Here is a 23711-nt window from a genome sequence, read left to right on the forward strand (position 1 = left end):
CTTACAAAACAGGATTCCTGGAAACAGGCTCACTTAGAGCCATTGGACCATCACCACATATTCACAAAACTTATCCATGCCCACAGGCGAACAATAGAGCGCGCAATTGCGGATGCTTGGTCGTAACATGCCCTATTCTTTTCTTTTGAGTCCAAGCAATGTCTGAAGCTAACATACACCAACCGCTAAAAAAAAATTATAAATTCAGAAAGGCGAGCGGAAAACAGGAAGTAATTATACGCGGATTCAGTTTAAAAGGAAAGTTGAGATTTAGGCTTTTGTAAGGAAAAATGGGTCCAGGGGAGTAGGCATGAGGTGATAGGAGCTGACAGTTGCAAGAATATTAAAAGGGAGAGACTTTTAATAAGAACCTAGTGGTTGCAGCGCTTAGTGCAATCTTTTGGGGTTACTGTTGATGACACGGGGTGCTTTCTAATAGAGTACAACGACTGCTAGAATTCGCAGTTTTCATCACGTAGATTAAATACAAAATGTTCTTGGCAGCCCTGCCGGACCTCATTTTATGCGATAGTCTACATCAACTCTAAGTGTCTGACAACGCTAAAGAAATAATAAAAAGTACGTAGAGGGGTTCAGCATTGCTGAACCGAATGTCAACAATGCTGAAAGGAAAAGAAGAACGAAAAAAATGCACTGACTTCACATCACTAGCATCTGATTTCGAATTCGACCACTGCGCTACGTTTTGAAGGAGAAACGCAAATGCACACGATGTCAGTGTACGATAAAGATCCCCAGGTGGTCTAAATTATTCGAAATCCACTACAGCACCTCTTTTTCTCTTTCCTTGGCTCCCACTTTCCCTCCTTCGCTTACAGCATAATTCAGATGTCGACCCAGAAATATGGCATATACAGCACCTTTCCTTCCCTGTAAAGCAATGTACAGTTCTGTGAAATAAAATGGTGGTGACTCTGTTAAATATATCGGCCACTGTTGGCCTAGTGTGGTTGGCGCACCAAATTTGGTGCTCGCTCGCGTCACTGCTATTTGAGTTGATGCCACATCAAGAACGACGTTCCTATACACCTTCTACAACTACTAACTGGAACGCGCTTTCAATGGCCTGGCTCGCGAGAAGCAATGTTTGGCTCAGAGTGAGGAAAGTAGTAGTAACTTTGCGTCAGTTGTTAGGAACATAAAATAAGTATACAGAAAACACTCAGAAGTTCGTTCCTTACCTGAGCCTGTGTCGATATATTGTTTATTACGAATGTGTAACCGGTTCTCTACGGCAAAGCCCATCGCTTTGAAGAGGATCACGGTTCAGATTATGTTCACCATAAACATAGGCACTAAGCAGTTGTTCGGAAATATTCAAGGTGTGTCGAAATGCATATTTCATTTCATTTCATTTCATTTAATTACCCTAAAGGCCCAAGTGGGCATTACATAGGGGGGGTGAAGTCATAATAACATTGTACAAACGTTTCATAGTGTCATCACATGTTAACAACAAAAAAATGAGAAAAAGAGATATACAGAACTAACAAACAATTACAAACAATATTACATACGTAGATCAATGGCAACACGAGCACAAATCAGAGAAAAACAAAAATAAACGAGCGTAAAAACTATAAAACAGGCGTAGTTCTCAATTTATTAAACATTTCCGACTAAGCAGGGAACATCGTTTCCAAGGCTTCTCTAAATTTTTCATGGTTCGTGAGGCAAACAATATTTTTATTTAGATCGTTCCATTCACTAATTGAGAGATGAAGGAATGAATACTGTAACAAATTTGTTCGCGCAAAAGAAGGCTCCACTTTGTGATCATGGTCGCGGCGAGGAAAGATTTGAGTGGCCGGTTTTATTTTCTCGATGCTGTAATTTGAAGGGTTATAGTAAAGCTTGTGGAAAAATATTAGGCGATTAATCTTTCGCCTGATCTCTAAAAGCCGGAGACCTAACTCTCGCTTAATTAAAGAAATGCTAGAATACGAGGAATAATTGCATGCAATAAAACGCGCAGCTTTGTTTTGCAGAGATTCAAGTTTAGCTATTAGGTATGATTGATGAGGATTCCAGATAATCGAGGCATATTCGAGTTTCGGCCGTACGATTGTGTTATAAACAAGAAGTTTAGTGTCTTTGTTGCAATGACGTAATGACCGTCGCATGAAACCCAGGGTTTTGTAAGAGTTCCCTAATATGTTGTCAATGTGTGTGTTCCAAGACAGGTTGGCTGACAGGTATACTCCTAAGTACTTGTGACTGGATGTGTTCTCAATGGCTAGGTTATCAATCTTATAAGTGTAGTAAATTGCTTGATTACGTGTTGTGAAACGAACAAGTTTAGTTTTTTTAATATACATAGTCATCTGCCATTCAGAGCGCCATTTGATTAGGCGTTGTAGGTCATTTTCTAGTTGTAAACATTCGGTGAGGTTAGTCACAGAGCGATAAATAACGCAATCATCTGCAAACAATCTGAGCGAAAAAGTAATGTTAAGAGAGATATCATTTATGTAGATCAGGAATAATGTGGGCCCTAAGACGGAACCCTGGGGTACACCGGATTTTATTACCTGAAATGAAGATAGGGCATGCTCTATTTTAACGGCCTGTCGCCTATTGCTCAAATATTCCTCAACCCAATTAACCACTGTGCTATTAATGTTAATGTGCCTCATTTTAAGTAATAATCGTTTATGTGCTACGCGATCAAAGGCTCTTTCGAAATCAATAAATATGGCATCTATCTGTTCTAAATTGTGTAAACTGTAGTGGATGTCTGTAGTTAGCTCAAAAAGCTGGGTTTCACACGACCGCCCACGCTGAAAACCATGCTGGTTAGCAAAAAGTATATCCTCACTGATGAGAAAATTCATCATTTGGGAAGATAGAATATGCTCAAGTAATTTGCACGCTATAGATGTAAGAGATATGGGCCTATAATTACTTTTACTATTCCTATCGCCTGTCTTATACACGGGAACTACGTAGGCTATTTTCCAGTCATCTGGAACGTGTGCTTCATCAAGCGATTGCTGAAAAATGCAAGCAAGAATTTGTGCCGAATTGAGTTTTGTAATCTTTAGCAGCTTAGCAGTGATATTATCAGGCCCAGGGCTGCAGGACGATGGCAACCGTTCAATCGCTTTAAGGACACCTCCTGTGTTTATGGTAATGCTAGGCATGAGGTTTGTAGTATGAGGACTTAAGCTAGGTGAACATGTGGTTGATTCGTCCTGATAAACACTACAAAAGTAATCATTGAGTTCGCATGCAACTTCCTCGGGCTCTAAATAAATACCAGAATCATGTTTAAGGTTCGGAAGTTCCCTCGAAGACGCAGGTGAAATGACCCTCCAAAATTTTTGTGGATTGGTACGCAAAAAGTTTGGCATATCAGTGTTATAAAAGTTGTCTTTGGCCTTCTCAATTTCTTGTTTGCATACCCTTGCAAAATCTAAATATTCTGACCAGTCAGCGTCAGTCTGACTACGTGAAGCTTTGCTGTACAACCGTTTCTTTTTATTTAGGGAACGTTTTATATCTCTTGAGAACCATGGCTGATCATTTGTAATGTGAATCCACTTTTTCTTTATATATTTTTCTTGTAGTCTTTTGAGTTCATCTCGAAATGTAGTCCAGTTTTTAGAGACAGTAGAACATTTATAGTTCTGCAAAAAGGAATGACAAAACATTTCAAACTCGTTGTTCAGGCCATCACAATCAGCATTAGCATAATCATAAATAATAAGGTTAATGAGACTATTTTCCGCTGACATAATAAATGTTTCCAAAAACGACCTACAGTACGGCCACAGTACGGGAAGGAAAGGAGAAGTACGCAGTCTCGCGTAATGGTGTTTTTGCCAATACTTATTAACGCTGATTAGCACTGATTAATGCCGTGAAAATTCCCCGATTTGTCAACTTGCATCCGAGGTCTGAAATTCATTGTCTAACGGGTGCTCCTAAACGAAAGAAAACAACTACGCTATGTCTTATGAAGGAACAATTAAAAAAAAAGTAAGAAAATATTTGCTTAACTTCTGAAATAGTGCAAAAGCCGTTTTGCTCTCCTAGTGCTTGGCTTTGTGCAGCTAGATGAAAAAAAGGGTATCGTGTTCCTCGCTGCGCTGGGATGTTTAAACGCTCGGGGTGTACACCGGGGGCGAAAAAGAGCGCATGTGTTGAGAACCCCGCTTATATTCTATATGATGACGTCACCATATGTGCACGACCGTAGCGCCATACTGGTGGATTTTCTGTTACCTCGGCAAATGGCATAGCGTTGCTATGCAGCTGTGCATATGAAGCTGCTTCACAAGCAACCTGCGGATTAGTCATTTTGCGCTTACAAGTACTCGGTTATGCATTGAACCCAAACAACCGGTTAAAAAAATAAAATCCGAATGCCATCAAAGTAATGGTGGTACCAAACTAGGAACCTTGGTTTTAATTAGGTCAGGTGACTTCACAACTTGCGCTTTTTTCATCTTTCGCAAAGTTTTCAAGGGCACGCTCAGAGTTGTTCTCCTAATTAACCGCTCCGTTGATGAGTGAGAGGTGTCAGCGCTACGCGTGCGCCGTCGTTTTCTTCTCCCCTCTCTATGCTCCATTTTATGTCACGTTTTCAGCGCATCTACATCGTCGTGCATGTTTATTTTTCTTGTAATTTTATCCCTACTCTCGCTGGGGGAACGTGTCACTTGCCATCAGCCGCCCTAAATTATATCCGATCCCAAGGGCCTCTCCAAGCCAGCCGAACGGCCCTGAGCTGCTCAGTTTACGCGAGTCCGTGGAGCCCCGCGAAAAGCCGATGCAGCCAGCTTTAGCCAAAGCTCCGCTGCCAGCGCGGCCCATATGCGGTCGACGCTGAAGGGATTCGCTCCACCGCCAGTCAAAGCTGCGCGCGACCGAACGAGGAGCGAGCGCGTAACGAGATCTGGTCTATCGAGGCGGGACTTTTTGCGGCCTGACTATAATGCATGAAAGCTCTCGCCCGTACTTAATCGGCCGGCGCCGCTTCTGCCGCGGTCTGCGTCGCGAATGTCAACGGCAAATGGCGTGGTTGTGGATTTATGGAGCGCCATATTCGGCCCGACGTTTGCGCGTGCGAAAACACCAGAATAAGCCTCTACCCTTCTACTTGGCGAATTTTATTTCCCTTGTTTTTGTATGTGTTTTCTCTAGCTGCCAACGATCAGGTCTCGGCAACAACAAAATCCCCATTAGCTTGTGAAGTTCGCAGAGTGTATGTATTTGTTGTTTTGTCGAGATGATTTACAGCGAGCAGAGAAGCTTCGAGAAACGGACGTACGATACAGTTTCCGTCTTACTGTTTTTTTTTTCTTTTATTGCTTTTTCAAAAGCTGTTTGTAGTGAGTGACAGAAGGCATGTAATTTGCTAATAGTGTAACTACGCCAGAAAGAACTGAAATAAAAGTGAGTGTTCAAAGGCGCTTACTGACATGAGATGCCTAGCCGCATCGTGACGTAGCGTTGCCTGCCTTAAGATTGATTAGCTTTCTTGTGTTGTCTTCTCGAGCATGCCTGCTTAGTGTGTGAAGTCTATGTCCCTATGTCGTGAAGTGATTAATGTCTCGCGCTCATAATTTGTGTGAACTGCAGAGCGGCCGTACATGTTAACGTTCCTTATTGGGACAAGAATAAATAGAAGGGGAGGAAAAGAACACAAGAGCTCGCTAATAAAAACTCTGGGACACATGTTCCATGTACTCTTAGAACTTTGAGATGAGGGCAGGTTAGCCAGTCAAGTCCGGTGATTAATTTTTGTTTTAAAACTTTAAAGGGATATGTCGGTTTGGTATTTGCAACTACATTATACAGAAAGGCGGGCATTGCGTTCGTGAGAGAGTGTTATCATTAGAATGTTTTACCTAAAATTACCTAATTTCATTTAATATTTTAAGGAATAAGAGTGTATTGCGAATTGGAAGCAGGTACCATGAAAAGTTAGCGCAGTTTCCTTTTTAATTTAAAAAAAATATTACTGGCAATGGGCTTCGAATTGTCTAACGTCGAAATAAGGATTTGCAACTCGCACAGCTCGCTTTCTCCCATGTTCATTCATGGAATGACGCCACTGCGCTTAGCTTTTTTACCGACTTTACGTTAACAGCTTATGTATAATAAAATATTAAGAAGGACTTTATTTGCTGCGTAATATTTCAAGGCGAAATACTCTTTAAAACAGTCTCCGAAGCAAAGCTGAATGATCTCATAAGGTATGCGTCGGACACTTCAGCGTTCGTTCGAACCAGATTGACATTCAAAATGAAATAAATAACGTGCTCCAGTTTCCTATTTACGCCTCCTCATTTGCGCAACACAATGTTAACAGCAGGTCTATTGGAGCTAAGTATTTCTCAAATAGTCCAACAATGTGGGTTATATGTTGAAGCCTTACTTGATGGTACACTTTCGCGCATCGGCACCAGCGCATCTGTCACAATTCATAAAATAAACATGTCTAAAGGGTAAATAGAGCCTCTGTGAGCCCTCATCACAACACAGACAAGACAGGTGCGCAGGCTACACGTGGAAATATCAATTAAATGCTGCAGGCGACCATAAGTGTAGCATGTTGTACATAACACAGAAACGCTCCTTGCTGAGGGGATATCATATCGCAAGCCGCAACAGAAAGCTATATCAACCCACATAAATACTCAGAGAAAATTAACTGAGCGTAGAGTGCCAAATTCTTTAATTCTTTCCAGAGTACAGATAAATATCCACAGGGCACGCTTTACTAAAGCTAGTGCACTCCGCAGGGCTGCTTATAGGTGAGTACGAATCGAATATTTGTCTATTAGATTCGTTGGCCGAATATAAGTTTTTGAAGTTTCAGTGGAGCACGCACTAATAGTTTCTGAGCGGGACCCACGCCACACAGGGTCTTACTGCGACGCTTTGTATGAGGAGAAGCAGCGTCGTTAAGGGAGACCTTTTATGTACTGTCGTTCGAAAAGGTGACACATATGGTCTTCAATAAGAGTGAGCGAATAGTACTTTTTACAATCCGAATTGAATCCGAAAAATGTAACTTTGCTACTTGATGAAGTGTGAGGGACACGAATCAAATTGTATGCGCATATGTTTACGAATATTCGAAGCCTGTGCAAGCGTTCAACGAAACATTTGAGCATCTAAGAGCGGCGTCGTTTCAGAGTGCGGTTATATATGAAATTACAGCCATAGGTGTTAAAATCCGCGACGCTTCGGTGTCCAATATAGGAGGTTATTCAAAACACAAAGTTGTTACTGTCGCTGTTGTAGTGCCTTTAGAAAATGACCATATATTAGCTCTCGTATCGTCATACTACACACACAGAAAAACATATTCTAAGACCGATTATGAAACTCTGTAATGAAAATTTTCAGAAGAGGTATAAGGCGTTTTTGAGATAATGTAAGAAAATAATTTGAGAGATGCTTGTATATATGTGCTCGCAGTTACAAACTCATCTTAGTTTTTCTAACGAGGCAAAATGTTTTTTTCCGGAAAACAAAAAAAAAAAAGAGTCACGAGTGAGTGGAACAGACATTATGGCTCTTCCTTCTATTAATTCTTGCAAGAATTTTTTTTGGCTCGTGAATATGTTTGGCTCGCGGCTTTTGATGACTTTTTTTAACCTCGGATATGCCGCCAACGACACCAATAAGTGCGACCACCAAACGGGCGGATAACAGCTCATCCTCTTAAATATTTTGCTCTTGACAGAGAATTTATCCTAGCGCACAGCTCATTACATGTGACGGGCGAAATCCGTGGACTCTGAAAGCTTGCATCTAGGATTGGATTGGTTAGCTCAACTTGCTTGGGCCCAGCCACATTCGTGCAGTACCTGAGGGGATGAGCGAGCCCTACGAACGCCACGCGAATGGACCGCATCGCAAAGCGCTAAGCTGCACCCTTCATAGCATGCGTACGGGCCGCGCTTTAGGAATAGACGTAGAAGAAAAATGCTGTGTGTCTTATTCGAGCTTGGTGCCAACTATCCGAAACGCTTTTGAAAAGTCGATAACTTATTGATTTGTTTCGAATAACTTAGAATATGCACTGCTTTGTTCGTTTGCGAAAAGTATTGAAGGATATTAGATTTGTTATTCAAACATTTTCGCCCATTCTTACGCCCCTGGTATTTAGGATTGAATGGCTTCAAATGCTTAGGTCAGTGAAAAAATATGAAAAAAAAAACAGCGCCACGATGACATCTTCGCGGTGTTGCTTCTTAGTTATTAAATGATGCATTAACTCGCTAAGGTTTTGTTTCTTGTGTGATTAAGCCAGTTTTAGTGAACGCTATAGTCAATTATGATGTTGCCAATAATAAAATCACAGGAAATGCTTCACGTACCCTCGAATATCTAAAACGTAATCTTCACGCTGCGCCTTTTGCCACTCGAAAACAACCTTATCAGGCATTTGTCCATCCAAAACTTGAATTTTCTGCGCCCATCTGGTCACCTCATCAAGCTTAATTAATACATTGTCTTGAATTTGTTCAGAACCTTGCGATCATAACTGTCATTCTAGATTTACTAAAATTAAGTTATCGCTATCTCTTCCATGTTTAGAATCACGTCTAACAGTCACGGTTATTTGTTTATTCCATAAAGTCTTGTTCAATCATACCGTACCTTTCATCACCTTCACAATGACAATAGCTTCACGCGCAGTATTGATCGTACCAAAGCATATAAGTTGTCGGCCCTTCCACGTGCCACAAGATATTTGAATAAAATTCCTGGAAACGTTACTAATATCAGCGATATTGCAGCATTCAGAGATATGACAACCGACATAATTGGTCAATCTTTTTTATCTATACGCCATTAGAAAAAGTAACTTTCAACATCGTATAAAATCCACATAACTGCTTTCCTGTTAGCTTCAACTCATATGTGAGTTGTGTTCCATGCAACCATGCTTTAAGCTTTGCATAACTGACCCCTTGCTTTTAGTGTTTTGTACTGAATACTTCCTGCTAACCGTTATGTAACATTTCCCTTTATTCGTTGTATTTGCTGTCACATTGTTACATTTCGTTCTCACACAATACCTCAATGCAAAGAGAGCTCGTGAGCTATTTGAATAAATATACAAATAGTGAACGCGCTCGTCAGTTATCATATATATCGCCATCTCTTCCTAAGTTTTGCCTGTTCGCAGATGGAATCTGTAGCAAAAGGTATTTATTGCCGCATGAATGACGTGAGAGTCGCTGTTAATATACCGTAATCATTTTGTGCACCCCCCCCCCCCCCCCCCCCCATGGAGACCAGAATGGCGTCTGTCAACAGGGGAGGTACAGCTTTGCGAAACACGAGAGTAACGCAAACAGAAAGACGACTAAGGTACAAAGACAAACAAACGCGCTGAGTTGTGTTTGTCTTTCGTGGCGTGCTTTCGCCGTCTTTGTCATCGTTTCGTTTGCGCTACTTTCGTGTTTCACAGCGAACCGACTAGCGCCAATCGCTGCCCTTCATCGGTGCAGCTTTAAATCTGCCTCTTAAAGAGCCGCCCTTAGAGCTCTGAAGTTTTGTGTGAATATTCGTTTTCCTACAAGTTGTAAATTTTCATACCAAAAATTGATTCGCATTCAGTTTATTTCTTTCACTATTCAATTGACATTCAATTAGTTTTTAACTGCACTCTTTGTGCTCATGTTGCTAGGAAATCTATCCAAATTGTTTCGTGTTTAGTTTTTAAAAAGCTGTTTGCACGTTCCTAATGTTTTATAATAAGGGAGTAATTACTCATTGCATCCACCCAAGCACAGCCATACGGCTACAAAGGAAAGCTATACAGCTTTCCCAGAAACTTCGTAGTTAAAGAAAAATTCGTCCTGATCCGGGAATCGAACCCGGCACCACCGCCTTTCCGGGGCAGTCGCTCTACCAACTGAGCTAACCAGGACGGTAAGCAGATCAGATGGTAGGGCGAGAGCGAATTGATCTATAACTCGAAGTGGGAATATTGTTGGTCAAATATTTAGGGGAATCCCCCAAGGTGGAGTAGATTTGTAATAAGGGAGTATTTACTCATTGCATCCACCCAAGCGCAGCCATACGGCTACAAAGGAAAGCTATACAGATTTCTCAGAAACTTCGTAGTTAAAGAAAAATTCGTCCTGATCCGGGAATCGAAAGCGGCACCACCGCCTTTCCGGGGCAGTCGCTCTACCAACTGAGCTAACCTAATGTTTTAGCGTATATTACAGTGACAGCTTATTATACACTAAATAGGTACAGCTAGAATCAATATGAAAGGGAATATGGGAGCGCGTGGCCTCCACGCTTTCAAATGCGCTGTCATCTACAGATTATAAACAGTAGTAAAGACGCATCCAAAGTAAGCTTCGTCGGCTGCTCTTTTCGATCATACCTTTGCTGCCACCCATTCTCGTCTTGTGTTGGTGGCAGCGCTTTGCAAAACGCGGAAGCCACAAGTTCCCGTGTTCCCTTTCACTTTGCTTCTAGCTGTACATTGCAAGAATGACGTGCTTCAAATTCCTAGCTAACGTATAACACCTAGCTAGTTTAATAAAGCCAGGCACAACATCAACGCTAATATATTTACGCCGAACTGTTGGTATGACTGAGTACAAGCAAAACGCTGCGTTTGGTGCACGTGAAAAAAACAAACAAAAAAAACAAGGAGTCACTATTAGTGAGATTCATGTTGCATATAAGCACTATTTCACTTCTCTACTGCTTGCTACATGATTATGCTAATGCCTACGTAAAGATATGACACCCAATATTAACGCCCATTTCTTAACTACTTGCTGCGCTCTCGAAGTTTACTCTCAAGTAACTTGCATCAATTGGCACGTCAAGTAGCTGTGTCTCCTTTTTTTTTTTTCTTTTATGGAAAGAAAAAAAAAAAGGAGACACAGCTACTTGACGTGCCAATTGATGCAAGTTACTTGAGAGTAAACTTCGAGAGCGCAGCAAGTAGTTAAGAAATGGGCGTTAATATTGGGTGTCATATCTTTACGTAGGCATTAGCATAATCATGTAGCAAGCAGTAGAGAAGTAAAATAGTGCTTATATGCAACATGAATCTCACTAATAGTGACTCCTTGTTTTTTTTTTGTTTGTTTTTTTTCACGAAGTCCCGAGCACAACAGGGAGCGGAGGTTGGCGAGGGCCAGGGCTCTCGTAGACCTCCACGCCAGAGAAGAAGGCGCCGCCTACGTGGACGCGGCGGAGTATCGAGGGAACACCGACGCATACGCGGCGGTGGTTGTCGAGGCATCGACGGGTGCAACGAAGACCGCGGTGAGCGTCCGGACTCGAGAAGCGCACCGGGCGGAGGAGGTGGCCATCGCCTTGGCCGTTTCCGACCCCGGATGCACTACAGTGTTGTGTGACTCTAGAACGGCAGTGAAGAAAATGATCTGCCGATACATCAGTGCCTGGCCTTGTAACTAGCCAAATGCCACCTGCCATCTGCCAGCTTCCTGGTCTTGAACTTTCGAAGCTCTGAAGCTTCAAACTGCCGACGCCATTGGACCGTTTATGTTTTTGGAAAGAGAGTGCTAACGCTGGTGCGTTCGCAAAAGCGTCAGCACAAGCGTGCGCACAAAATGTTCGCACAGAACAAACTTTTCCCGATGTCGGCCACGCTCCGCTCGAGGTGAGGCGGACATAACAGAACAACGGCACTGGCTGTAGTCGTACCAGTGCCTTGTTTATAGCAATCAAAAACTAGCAAAAGATGGGAGTGTTAGTTGAAGGATGGTTAGGCATGTGTTTAAAAATTGCATGCGTTTTAAAACATGTCTCTCTCAAATGCTTAATCTCAGAATATCGCAAAACTGAAATAGCTGACGAGCTAGGCTCAAATTTTGCATTAGGGGGTATTCTGATTGTTGGTACACAAACTTATTTCTGATTTTATTTTTCAAGCTAGTTATGACGCTAGGAACGGTTGCTCCGGCTGCTTACAAAGTCTCGAGCAAACAAATGCGTCAGAACTTCCTGCGCAATGCAGGAACAAAACAACAACAACAACAACAACAACGCATTTAAACGTGCATTCTAGCATCACTGCATGCATTTATCCGTCATCCTGCTTTGCTCATGGCGGGCTCGCCGCGACGAAAATCGATATTAAAGAGAATAAAGAAGCACATGTTCTGCCTTTGATTTGCCTGGTTGGGCCTTCAGAACCGAAGAATAAACTTTTCATTAAATATTCGGGAAGAAGTGTTCAAACCTAGGCGGTCTATTATCGTCATAACCTTTGTTCCTTTCACAAGAGCGCCGTGCAAAAAGAGGCAGCTTCGACAGATCGTTTTGTTTGTAATCGTGATGGTGCATTTCTTTAAATGTAAGACACACGGAAGGTTCTTCTGGATTGAAATATCGCGTGAATAGTTCAGCTGCCAGCAGCATTCAGTTATACATCTTTAAACCGAAGGCATTCCTGCCCGACAGCCTTTCTTAAATGGAGCATGCACTATCTAAAAATCCTGCTTCTACTGAAATCTCTCCGTGAAAGTAGAACAAAACTATCTAGGTAGAAAGGTGCCATTTAGTTAATATAGCTATTTCAGTGAGCCTGTGCTGCATACTATTAAAGGCATTTTAAGAGCTTTAATGAAATTGTCTACACAAATCCACAGCTGAACAAAGTTCACCTTGGCTACGAAAACAGAAGAACAAATACTGCGCAGCCAAGAAGAAAACAAACAGGTCAGCACATCCAATATTGGTATATATTTTAAGCCTATAGTCGAACTTCTGCAAATATCAGAAGAAGAAATAATCTCGAGACAACAGCAGCCGCAATCTGTTGGGGAAAGTGAAAGACACCTAACCCCTGGCCAGAACACGGGCGAGGCTTCTTTCCTTCAGAAGCAGAGGCGTGCAGAGTTAATAAAACTTAACTTCCTTTCAAACTTTGCAACAGCTACAGCCATTTCGTGCGTCTCGAAAATTTTAATACCACGCTGAGTTCGCCCCGTTCTTCGTGAAACTTCCGGACACGTCTCGAGACAGAAGCTCCACGCACGCTTCCAAAGGACGCGAAAATATCGCCAAGAAATGGAATATCTAGAGCGGCGGGACCCTGCGCTAAACTTGAGGGTTGAGCCCCCTTTTCTTTTCCAAGCAGCTTATCTTTCAACCTTCGTTCAAGAAGTGAGGCTCGGCTGTTATTCCTAAGCACAGACCTAGCTTGTTTACAGTGGCTTCTTCATGAGGACGGAGAGCTTCGAAACTTCGAAATTTTCCTTTATACCCACAAAAGAGGTCGAAGGTAAACGCTAAATGTAAAGAACTTAGATGCAGCATTGGTCAACGTAGCTAACTTGGTAACATTCAACTCGGGAGAAAAGAAAGATCCTACGGGGACTTTAGGTTAACTAAGGTAAACAGTCTGGGTAAACATACCATACCTATTATAGAGAGTTAATAGTGTTTTTGTGCAACAACAGAATAAAATTGTGCTGCTTACTGTATGTTTTATTAGAGGAAGTGAAGTCTTAGTCTGAACATAGTTTATCTCAAGGGCTCTCTTTTTATTATATAGCGGCCTACCTTCTGTATGGCCATTAACGTTTAAGACGAAATCTGTTTCGACCGAGAACGTCGCATGCACCTCTGAATCAATAAGCAGTCATCAATATTACACACAATTCTCATAGACTTGAACCTTATAAGCATATATGATGAGCGTGAAGAAGCATGGAAGATATTTTATAGTTTATTTACTTCTTTAATTATAACTTGAAGTATTAGTTAGGTAGAATAAAAAACAGGACGTCAGTTTTCGTTTAGGGGAAGGCTCAATGCTCTTTCCTAGTCTTCGTGCAGCCATGAACTGTTTACCAAAAATGTCATGTCGTATTCCATTGTTTTCGTGCGAAATAGCACCAATCAGAACATTATCATCGGGCCTGATTATGTTGGTTTCATGCTCTTAAGACCATTCATCTTTGCCTCGAGAGAAGAGAACTGACTGAATAAGTCTGGAATAATTACAATTAAAATTTTGTATTAGTTGAACATAGCACCAGAGAAAACAGAAATCACTTATGAGGAGTTTTATGAGATATTTAAGATAAAATATACGATTAGACCGACATTCACCAAGTGCGTACGACTTCTACAGTCGCTGCTATTAAATACACATGTTTATACTTAATGTGGATAGACTTCCTTGATTGTGGCAACATAGAGAAATATTTGGGGGTTCTTGCTGCATACTCTACATCAGTCAGGATCAATAAATCGTGTCTCTGCAGAAGGCGGTGCTGCCAATAAACAACTCGATTCGGGCTTATCATCGTACGTTTGCCTACACACGGCGGCGTCAAAAAAAAAAAAAAAAAAACAATTTAGGAGACGGTTATAACATTGGCTCGGAAGAAAACTAACTTCCGACTGAAAAAAAAAAAAAGTCGACAAATCTTCAACCAGCGTGGGGGAGATAGTGGCAGCGAAGGTGAGAAAATAATAAATACTTATACCATAGCGCGATGTATACTATCCATTGCCGTTAAGTTTCTGAGGGGTGTACTGCGCGCGCGCAGACTGCTATGAGGGCGCCAGATGGCGCCACATGATTAGTGGTGGTATGCCTGTTGCATATGGACCGATTCGAGCGCGCGTGCGCTAGTGGCTCGCGGTAGCGGATCACGGTAGCCGATTACAGTAGCGGAACAGCGATCGAGCTAGGCTATAGACGTTTGAATCGGGCGAGGAGGATGTAAAAACGCCTCCTTTCTGAGCTGTTGCTAACCGGTTTCGCTGCCGTTTCCAGCGTGCTGACTTCACGCGCACACAACAGCCCAGCGAGCAATATAGCCAATGTAGCGACACCCAGGGGGCCCTAGTTGCAAAGACCTAAAACACTTCAATGACGTACGAGGAGCCGGACGACGTTGTCAAGCGTCATCCCTTGCCCACTGTTGAGTTCCCACATACCTCAACTTTGTTAGAGCGCCAAAACCGGGTTAAACAAACATGTGCAGTACACTTTGGAGTAAGCTTTTAAACGTCTAAATTATCAGCTTTTTAAATGCACTGAATATTGGGTGTTGAATGATACCCTCTTTTAACTGATTAGGGTAGCTGAAATATATGGTTTCAAGAAAACTTCAGCGTTGAAAAAACAGCTCGATTTCAAAAGTGCTGCCAGTAGCATGATCGTGCTGTCATATTATTTAAAATTATGCAATACTTAAAAATCCGTCTTGTAGGAGGGGTTTAAAGATAAAATACCCGTATTGATTTTGTGTAGGTAAGAGCCCGTTTCTTGCGTTCGTCACGAAATACCGGCCGCCAAAAGATGCGAGATAACAACGACGCTGCTGTTTACAAACATTTTTATTTTCATACCGCCCCTCTCAAGAAAACAAAGCTTAGAGAATCGAGCGTTCTAATCGTGAAAAAGCGTCCCTCATGCTTTTGCATGTCCTCGACACTCGTAAACTTCGTATTGTTACGGGGTTTTTAGCATCACACTTCACAAGAACAAGTTTTCCATTTGCATCTAGAGTTTCATCTTTTCAGCCTCCATGAATCCCGTTCACATATGAATTAGTTTATTCTTCTCCTCACGTGCATGCTTATAATTTCGTTCAGGGCTTAGATGCATCATTAAGTGAATATAACGGGCATTTATTAATTAACTAAAATAATTAACGGAATGAAGAATAACAACGTACTGGACGGGTGTCGATGGTTCCAAATTTAGCATTTCTTGTGTTTTCATATCACAGAAAAAATGTAACAGATTAGAACATAAATAGGATCTTGGGTTTGCTCGCTAGTCAATGCGATTCTAAACAAGCAAGCTGGCAAGTGTGTTTACGCATAGTGACCATTTAGGCTAGATGGTGCGAATCTAACATATTGAACCAGCGAAAGACACAGAAAACTAAAAAAAACGAAGTACACGGGGCAGCACTGTCCCGTGTACTTCTCTGCTTGTGCTTCTGTGTCGTTTGCAAGTTCAGCACGTGTTGACGCAATTTGCAAGCAATTAAAACAGTTGGCTTGAGACCCAAATATAATTTCTGGTTCAGAAATCACATGTAGACAAACGACACTGCAGCCGTTGCAAATGCTGTTAAACTTCTATCGGGTAGCACATTACGCAGGATTGCGTGTCCGTAATATATGCAGCGTTAATTATTTAGGTACTAAAAGCCGGCGGCAACTTTGAATTTAATCTATGTTTAAAAAAAAATGTTGCAGCTCCGGAAAGCTATACAAGGATCGATACTAGCAAGAGGGATTTTTAGATTTTGAAAGCAAGCAGCGCCATCTAGGTCTGCGTACTTGCTATTCTCTCTGCCATGAATGGGGATGTCCGTGCGTTTCAGATAACATTGCGAGGCCGGTTATGGAATTTCTGCCCAGTATTTATTCGATATTTCTTCTAACATTGCGGTAATCCTTCGTACTGCAGACTACTGTGTTTTGAATATAGTATTCTTTTATAGGGAACGAATTCCCGAGTATTTCGCAAAGTTGGTTTCTCTGTGAGTCTTGCTAAAAATTCGAGCCCGGAGTGCAGATCTTTGAAGAGCGAAATGTTTAAAAAAAAAAAAAAAGTCCAGGACAGGGTAGATTCCGACAATCTGAGGTGCTCACTTAGCCCCGGGGCAAACTTCTACCCCATAAGCAACAAATAAAAGCTCAGCTTAATGCCCACCCTACGCATGCTAACCCAACGCGATCGACCTTGTTAACGGAACGTCATCCCTATAAAAAGTTTTGCATTTCAGTGGAGCCGTATTCTTCTACTGGTGGATAGCAGTAGCGCTGCTTTGTTTACGTTTGATAGTAGCACCGCATTCCAAACTCCAAGTTCGCCTTCATCAAGTAAAAGCCAACGGAGTATGGCGAGTGGAGTAGCCCAGTGCTAATACACGGTCGTAAACAGTGGTGTTGGAGCAGGGCTGCAGTCTCTTCGTTCTCGGGTTTCCCGCACTCTCTACCTAGTGAACAGCTGGTTCGCGTTACCAATTACTCCGAGAGGGACAGCCGTATCTACAATATATAGGGCAAGCGAGGTAGCTGCTACCACACACCATTCGCGTAGCGAGCGTCTGGCGAGCGAACCTGAGAAAACCAGCAGAGCTAGAGATGCTTTCCACGTGATTAAAAACACGGGAGTCAGTTTCTCGCTCGCCGTTTTTCATTCTCTTCAACATAACAAGCACGGATTGATGATGCGAAAACAATAAGGACATAAAGTCTTCCCGGAGTCCTATTTGCACTGTGTGAAGTAGCGCTTAATGCGAAACCTTCCACACGATGCGCTTGTATTTTTTTTTTTCTGGTAGGTATGCTTTTTACTAAAACACCACTCACGCTAATCATTTCCTGTAGCCCTGCGGGGACTGTCTCATAATGGTCATATTAACAGATGTCTCGCATGGGCTGCTCGTGTTTGTCAGCAGGAAATAACAACCATACAATAAGTTTCTTTGCATAATTTCGAGGTACATGAGCTCTATTTTCCTGACCAGGGCGAGGAAGGAGGGATGAACGGTATTTTGTATTAGCTAGGGCGCACGGTGCTTTAGCGGAGATGTACGTGTGACCACTACCTTACTTTCACAGCTTGGCTGCCAAAAAAAATGCACCGGAGATGTTACCTGAGGGATACATTACAGCGGAGCACAATGATTATATGGCCTAGAAATAGTTTTCAAGGAGCTTAAGTATTGCAGTAATTCATGAACCGAGATAGATAAGAGTTAGTGTGCGCACGGGACAAGGAAGGGGGTAAATACATCGTACCACCCTTCAATTCACCGCTTGAAGTATTGCTTCATAATAGCTTTGCCTGGGTATTTTGAGCTCATTTCGAATTATTGGTACTAATTACAACCGTACTTTGACTTCGACTATGCTTTATAATTAATCAGTAAATCAGGTAACCAAATTCGGTGTCTGCTAATGAACAGTGTAATACTAACATGACTTGCCACAGAGAAAAAATGGGGTATTTAAAATGCAAGAAAAGTTAATAACTAACGAGAGTGTTGAGTGCAGGTGACACTAGAATCACCAAGACCTCATTTCACGTTGAGAGTGATTTAGCATCTAATATAAATCAAAGGAAGAGACTTTCAGTGCTTCAGTGCAGTGTATTCATATTAGAAAATTAATTAGTATTTGTGGCGAATCACGCAGAAAGGGATTAAAAGATACAACAATCAGCACATAAACTATCAAGCGCATAACCACCCGGCTGTTTATTGAGCTGACATATTACCGTCTTTTCATGAAGATACGCCCGCTCCATTGAAAATTTATCATGTTTGTTATCCAATTGCACATAAAAATGATCATAAGAAACTTTTAAAAAACGAATATAAAGCGTTGTATGAATGTTAGTGGAAGAAAAAGCTGAAATTATTGAGGCAAACGGCATCAGTTTTCATACCCACTTCTACACAGACACATGTCGAAATGGAAGTCGATAATGAAGTCAGCTTTTTTTTTCATGTCGTAATATTAAACCATAACGATCAGTGTATTCGGAAGTTCCCCTTGAGGCGTTTGTGAGTTCCTGCTATCGATTTTGAAAAACGCGTACAATCGATTTTCTGCTGTGGTCTTACCTACTGTGTGCAAGCGCAGGCCAAAACTGAGTGAAGATCGAACACAATTTTCGCACACACCAGAAAGTAACACAGTTCCAACGAATATTTTGATAACCCTGTCTGATAATACCGCACAATAGGCTTATAATTAACTGAACGCCAATAAAGCTAGTCTTTTGTTAACGCTACTCGTTTTGTTTAGCTGCACCGCGGTGGGTAAGTGGTAAGGGTGCTCGATTGTTTATACCAATGGCGCTGGTTGGAGTTCGGTCGCGGCTGTCGGTTTTCGATGGAGGTGAAAAGCAAAAAGAATAAGAAAAGACAAGGCGGCCGCGGAGTGTTCGGTGTCAGTGCATTTTAAAGACCAGAAGGAAATGATAATTTAGCGAGCTTTACGAGACGGCCCCCCTCATAACTTTGGTTGCTTTGTAGACGTTAAACCAATTATACAAACCGAGCAAATACAAATATCATTTCGCTGAATCTTGTTATCTTTCAGCTCCATTGTAGTGCCCTCGAAGTCTATAACGATCCAATACCTTCATCTTACGGGCGTTGTGAGCTGTCACAGTGGGTAACTAATATAATGCGACAGCGTTAAATTGTACGTTCTTCATAAAATCCGAGGTCAGCGCTGTCTGCGTCGGTGTCAGGTGACGTCGCGAGACCAAGTGACAAAGCTGGCTTGGCACGAGCTGAGAACGGCTTGGTTAAAGCGGATATACATATGTCGGCCTGTCTTCCACGCAAAGTGGGAGCTATGACTGTTCTAGTGAGACATATTAAGGCGTTAGGGATTATGCGAGTGGCGATGTGCGCGTACGAGGATCCGCGTACTGGTGCCCCCAAAACTCTCCCGACTAAGGCAGAGCTGAGGTGGCCACTCTAATTGTAATCTATTTATTAGAACCCCATGTCAGAAAAACCAACTGCTCGTTCGTCCGTCCGATGCCTCGATTGGCAGGCGCCACGATGAAGAAGGAAATATCCTCATTCACTTATAGAGAAGAGGGATAGGGACAAGGAAACTGGGAGAAGGTAGAAGGAGGGAAAGAGACGACGTATGATGGGCAGGAAAATGGGGAAGGAAATAGAAATTCTAGCTAAAGTAAACAACAACCTTAAAGCTTTTCTTCTCTTATGAGACTGCTCACGACAGTTGTAACTGACTTAAGCATGAGACTCTTCACGAAGTTCTTGCTGCCGTCGCTCACCAAAACAATAAAAGAGAGCCTAAGGCAACGTAGGGAGCCACACAGACGAAGGTAAAAATAGCCAGCTTCTTTTACAACTGTATCCTTCTTGAAGTTTTACTTTTTAGGACAGTTACATTCAGGAACCGCGGCCTAGATTAGCAGGGGGGAATAGCCACTGCTTATCCATAATGAACGAAACAGCCCGCACTGCTGTGCGCACGGAGGAGAGAAACCGCGACGAACAACAGTGACTGTCAGCGCCATTGTGTTTCGGATGAATAACGACAACAACGCCGTTGTAGTTCGCTCCATTGTGTCGGTGTCCGCTGAGACTGTGCCCTTTTTTTTTTTTTTTTTTTTTTTATGGAAGTGCGGTCAAGACGTACTACATCCCGGGAATTTGTCCCAATCGAAGAGCAAAGACAAGAGACAAAAAGCGCTCCTTCTTCTAGGTGCTCTTCGCTCCCCTCCACGCACCGTCGACATTTGTTTTGACTCCGAAATTCGTGTGAAAAATCCCTTAACGCGAGCAACAAAAAGAGCCGAACTTTTTATTAGCTCCTGACACCATGCAGTCTAGAACAATGAATTTTAACGCGGGTGGAATGCTTTTGAAGCTAAGAGGCAGTAAAGTATTGCGCATTTAACGACTTAAGAATCCATCAAAAAGAGAAGCGGCTCTGTTGGGAAGTAAGTTCGATATTTCATTGGCGTTGCTGAGTGAAATATTGCTTTTCTTTAGTCGCCTCGCTCTGATAAATTCAGTATTTAAAACTTTTGTTCTGAACAGTGGAATGACTGAAAATGTGAAAAATGTAAATTAAAGGTGCTAAAGGAAGTCATGTTCACTACGAACGCGCGCCTAGCATAACGGTTATTTTTACCGTTTTAATGTGCGCTGAGACCGCGGGAGTGGATTTTTGTATCAATGACAAAACAGAGCAAGCATTCTTTTCAGTGATGTAAAATCACCAAAGCGCTACCTGGCTGTGAGAGAAATTTCATTTAAAATAACTTCTCCCTCCGTTGTTTAAAACCAGGAACAAAGAAAGAAAATAAAGTTGAGTTCCGAATTATGGAATCTTAATGTGGAATCTGGTTCGGCAGAATTGATTGGTCGTAGAACATGGCAGCAGGGGGCCTCTGCTATGAAGCTTATTCGGCCGTTATTCTTTGTATTGAAATGATGTTCTCGAGTCGTAAAAGCCCCGCGAAGGCGGAATCCGAGCACTTGGCTGGGACGATTAATGCATTTTAAACTGCGAAGCAATGCAAAAAGAGAAGAAAAAAAAAAAGGATTCTGATTAATGGTCCGAAAACGCGTTCCTTTAAGTTTTCGCGACGTAGAAAACGACGCGCTGGGAGGCACTCGAACAAAGAGATTTTTTTTTCTCAGAGTTACGCAAATGATTTTGCTCTGGAAGAAAATAAATTAGACGTATGCATAAAAAAAATTTAAAGATATTGCGAGTGTGATGAAACAGAAAGAAATGTAAAAAAAGTGGATAAGAACTGCGCATCGAAGCTTGGTTGCGCAGTTCTTACTTAGACGAAAACTTATAGTACAAATCTTTGAAAAAATTAGTTTTTGCATAATACCTCGTAAGACTAAACATTGTAGTTTCACAGCAGTAGGATTTTTTTTTACGGTAGGGCACGTTGTGTACTGGACATGCGTAGCTGCTGCAAATGCTCGAAAAAGTTTAAGATACCTAAGTCTATGACCTGGTATTTGTTATCGCAGACTTTAACAAGTATTTTTTTTTAAATTTTGGTCTTCAAATATTAGTAGTTACAAAAAGTGACGTCAGTAATGACATTTAGTAAGAAGTTTAAGTTGTTCGCGCATGTATACAAAACTGGTTAGACAAATAAAAACAAATATGGGTAACAATCAACGATAAAAAATAACGGAAATACAGCACGTGGGAGACATCCGTTTATAGCAAGCAGCGACGAAGAAGTGAGAGCTGAATCGTAAGTGAGAAGGAAAGTTTTCTGCAGGCCATTACTAGACAAAAACAAGAGAACAAACAAAAATAAAAGATTAGGAAAATGTTTGCCGACCATTGTGCAACGCACGAGGTTCCTCGATTTCGAGCAGCAATTCCACGAAGTGACGACGGCCATGGGTACGCCTTGAGCTTCAGCTAGCACGGCTGCACTTTCTGCGGATACGTTGCACACTGTGAAGACCATCTGTTCAAGCGCAATTGAAGAGAGCTCTCGGGAAACCACCAGAGGTGAAATGGTTCCGCAGAAAGTTTTCAACCACCCGTGTGCTCCAAGCTGGACGCAAGAAAATCGAATTTCTCTCAGAATCTTTTTCGCCTGAAGCGCAGCACTAACTGAATCCTGTTCGAAAATTTTAACTTTCTCTTATACATATCCATATCGAGAGCCTGTAGACGCTGCATATACATAGAACATACCGCCCGCATTTAAATGCTGAAAATACAGCCTTACCCCGACTTGGCTTCAAAGCGCCTGTTCACCATTTTTGTATGTGTTGTGTTTTTTTTTTACATGACACGCCACTTGTTCGATTTGAATATTATTCTGTTTAAATTAAAAACAAAATAACAACTTTATTCACTGAGAATTTTCTGTGTAACCTGCAAACTCATTTACTATGTTTTCTTTAAGGTTTTGTTTGCTCCACAGTGCTGCACATTTATGATGCTATGAATTGCATTGCATTGCACTGTAAATAGTATAAATGGTGTTGTAATTACCTCACATTCTCAAGGTGACATAAGCGTTCCGACTGTTACCCCTCATGCGAAGACAAGACCCGGTCAGAGGGTAGAGCACCTTTTTTTGGTCTGGCCTAGCGGACAACAAGTATACAGAAGGGTATACATGACCTTGTTGGTACATGATTAAATGGAACCAAATGCAGAGCACCAATACAAGGACAGAGAAAGAAGACACACACAGCGCTAACTTCCAACTAATATTTGTTCAAGGAAGGAAGAATGGTTTTTATACCACCGCATATCTCATGCGCCTAGAGAACATGCGCTAGCAAGACGTATCAGCCAGATACGCAATCTCCTTTGGCAAAAAGGCGACAGAAGGGCTACTTATGCCTTCATTTATCAAAAGAGCAATCCATTTAGCTTGTAATGTTTCACGCGTTAGCCGTTTTTTGTGCACTTTTAAAATCAAACTTTTTTGAGAAGGGGTATGCAATTGCAAACACGGCAATGAGCCGACAAACCTTTACCACACATGTTACTAACAAAGCAATGCACAGGTTGGAAAGCAGTTTGATAATATTTACAGATTCATGAATGAAATCAAGAATTTGCATAACGCTATCTCGCAGCACTTGGACTAGCGAGTGTTTCTTTCGGAAAAACAAGTTGTAGCTAATTAGAGGAATGTATTCCAAATAAGTGTCGTATTAGAGTACCGTGAACCGATGGCAGATGTCGACAAAGTTGGGGGATGCACACCTTTCAGCAAAGCCACCCGATCTAGCCAGACATTTTTGTTCCGGGAAAAGCCGATGTGGCGAGCAACACCTTGAATTCCCGTGAAGATATTTCGCGGGCGCAATTTGCGAGCTTTTCGGCTCGGTGAAGGGCACCGGTGTGTCGAAAGAACGAATGTAAACACGGCTTACTGCAGAACGCAGGCAAGTGCACGGTCTTTCGTATCGCGTAAAGAAAAGCACACTAAATAATTCTTATCTCTTCTAGGCTTAAGAGAGTAGTGTCCTGAGGGACAGGAGTAAAGTAATGGCCTCTTGAAACCTGCGCGCTTAACTACTCGTAAACGCGCGGTTTTCTTTTGAAAACAGCAGGGAGCAAAATAGTCTTTTTTTTTTCCTTAGTCTTTTACAAACGTGCTGCCTTCTTCCTTTGTACCAGTGCATGCTTGAATTTGGTATGCTGGGTAACCTTCTCAGAATTTTACAAATGTGTAT

At 42.0% G+C, this 23711-nt stretch overlaps 1 long non-coding RNA gene and 1 other non-coding gene across 2 annotated transcripts in view; one reads left to right on the forward strand and one right to left on the reverse strand.

The window, feature by feature from the left end:
• LOC146208365 (uncharacterized) overlaps positions 1 to 23711 on the forward strand; it is a 590053-nt gene that overhangs the window by 297950 nt on the left and 268392 nt on the right. The window lies entirely within an intron of this gene.
• On the reverse strand, positions 9849 to 9922 carry TRNAS-GGA (transfer RNA serine (anticodon GGA)). Its single transcript has one exon. It is a non-coding gene; the product is annotated as a tRNA-Ser (tRNA).

This window comes from Amblyomma maculatum, chromosome 1, assembly GCF_055883805.1.
Source record: "Amblyomma maculatum isolate TAMU_Amacu chromosome 1, ASM5588380v1, whole genome shotgun sequence".
In the NCBI taxonomy this organism is placed as follows: Eukaryota; Metazoa; Arthropoda; class Arachnida; order Ixodida; family Ixodidae; genus Amblyomma; species Amblyomma maculatum.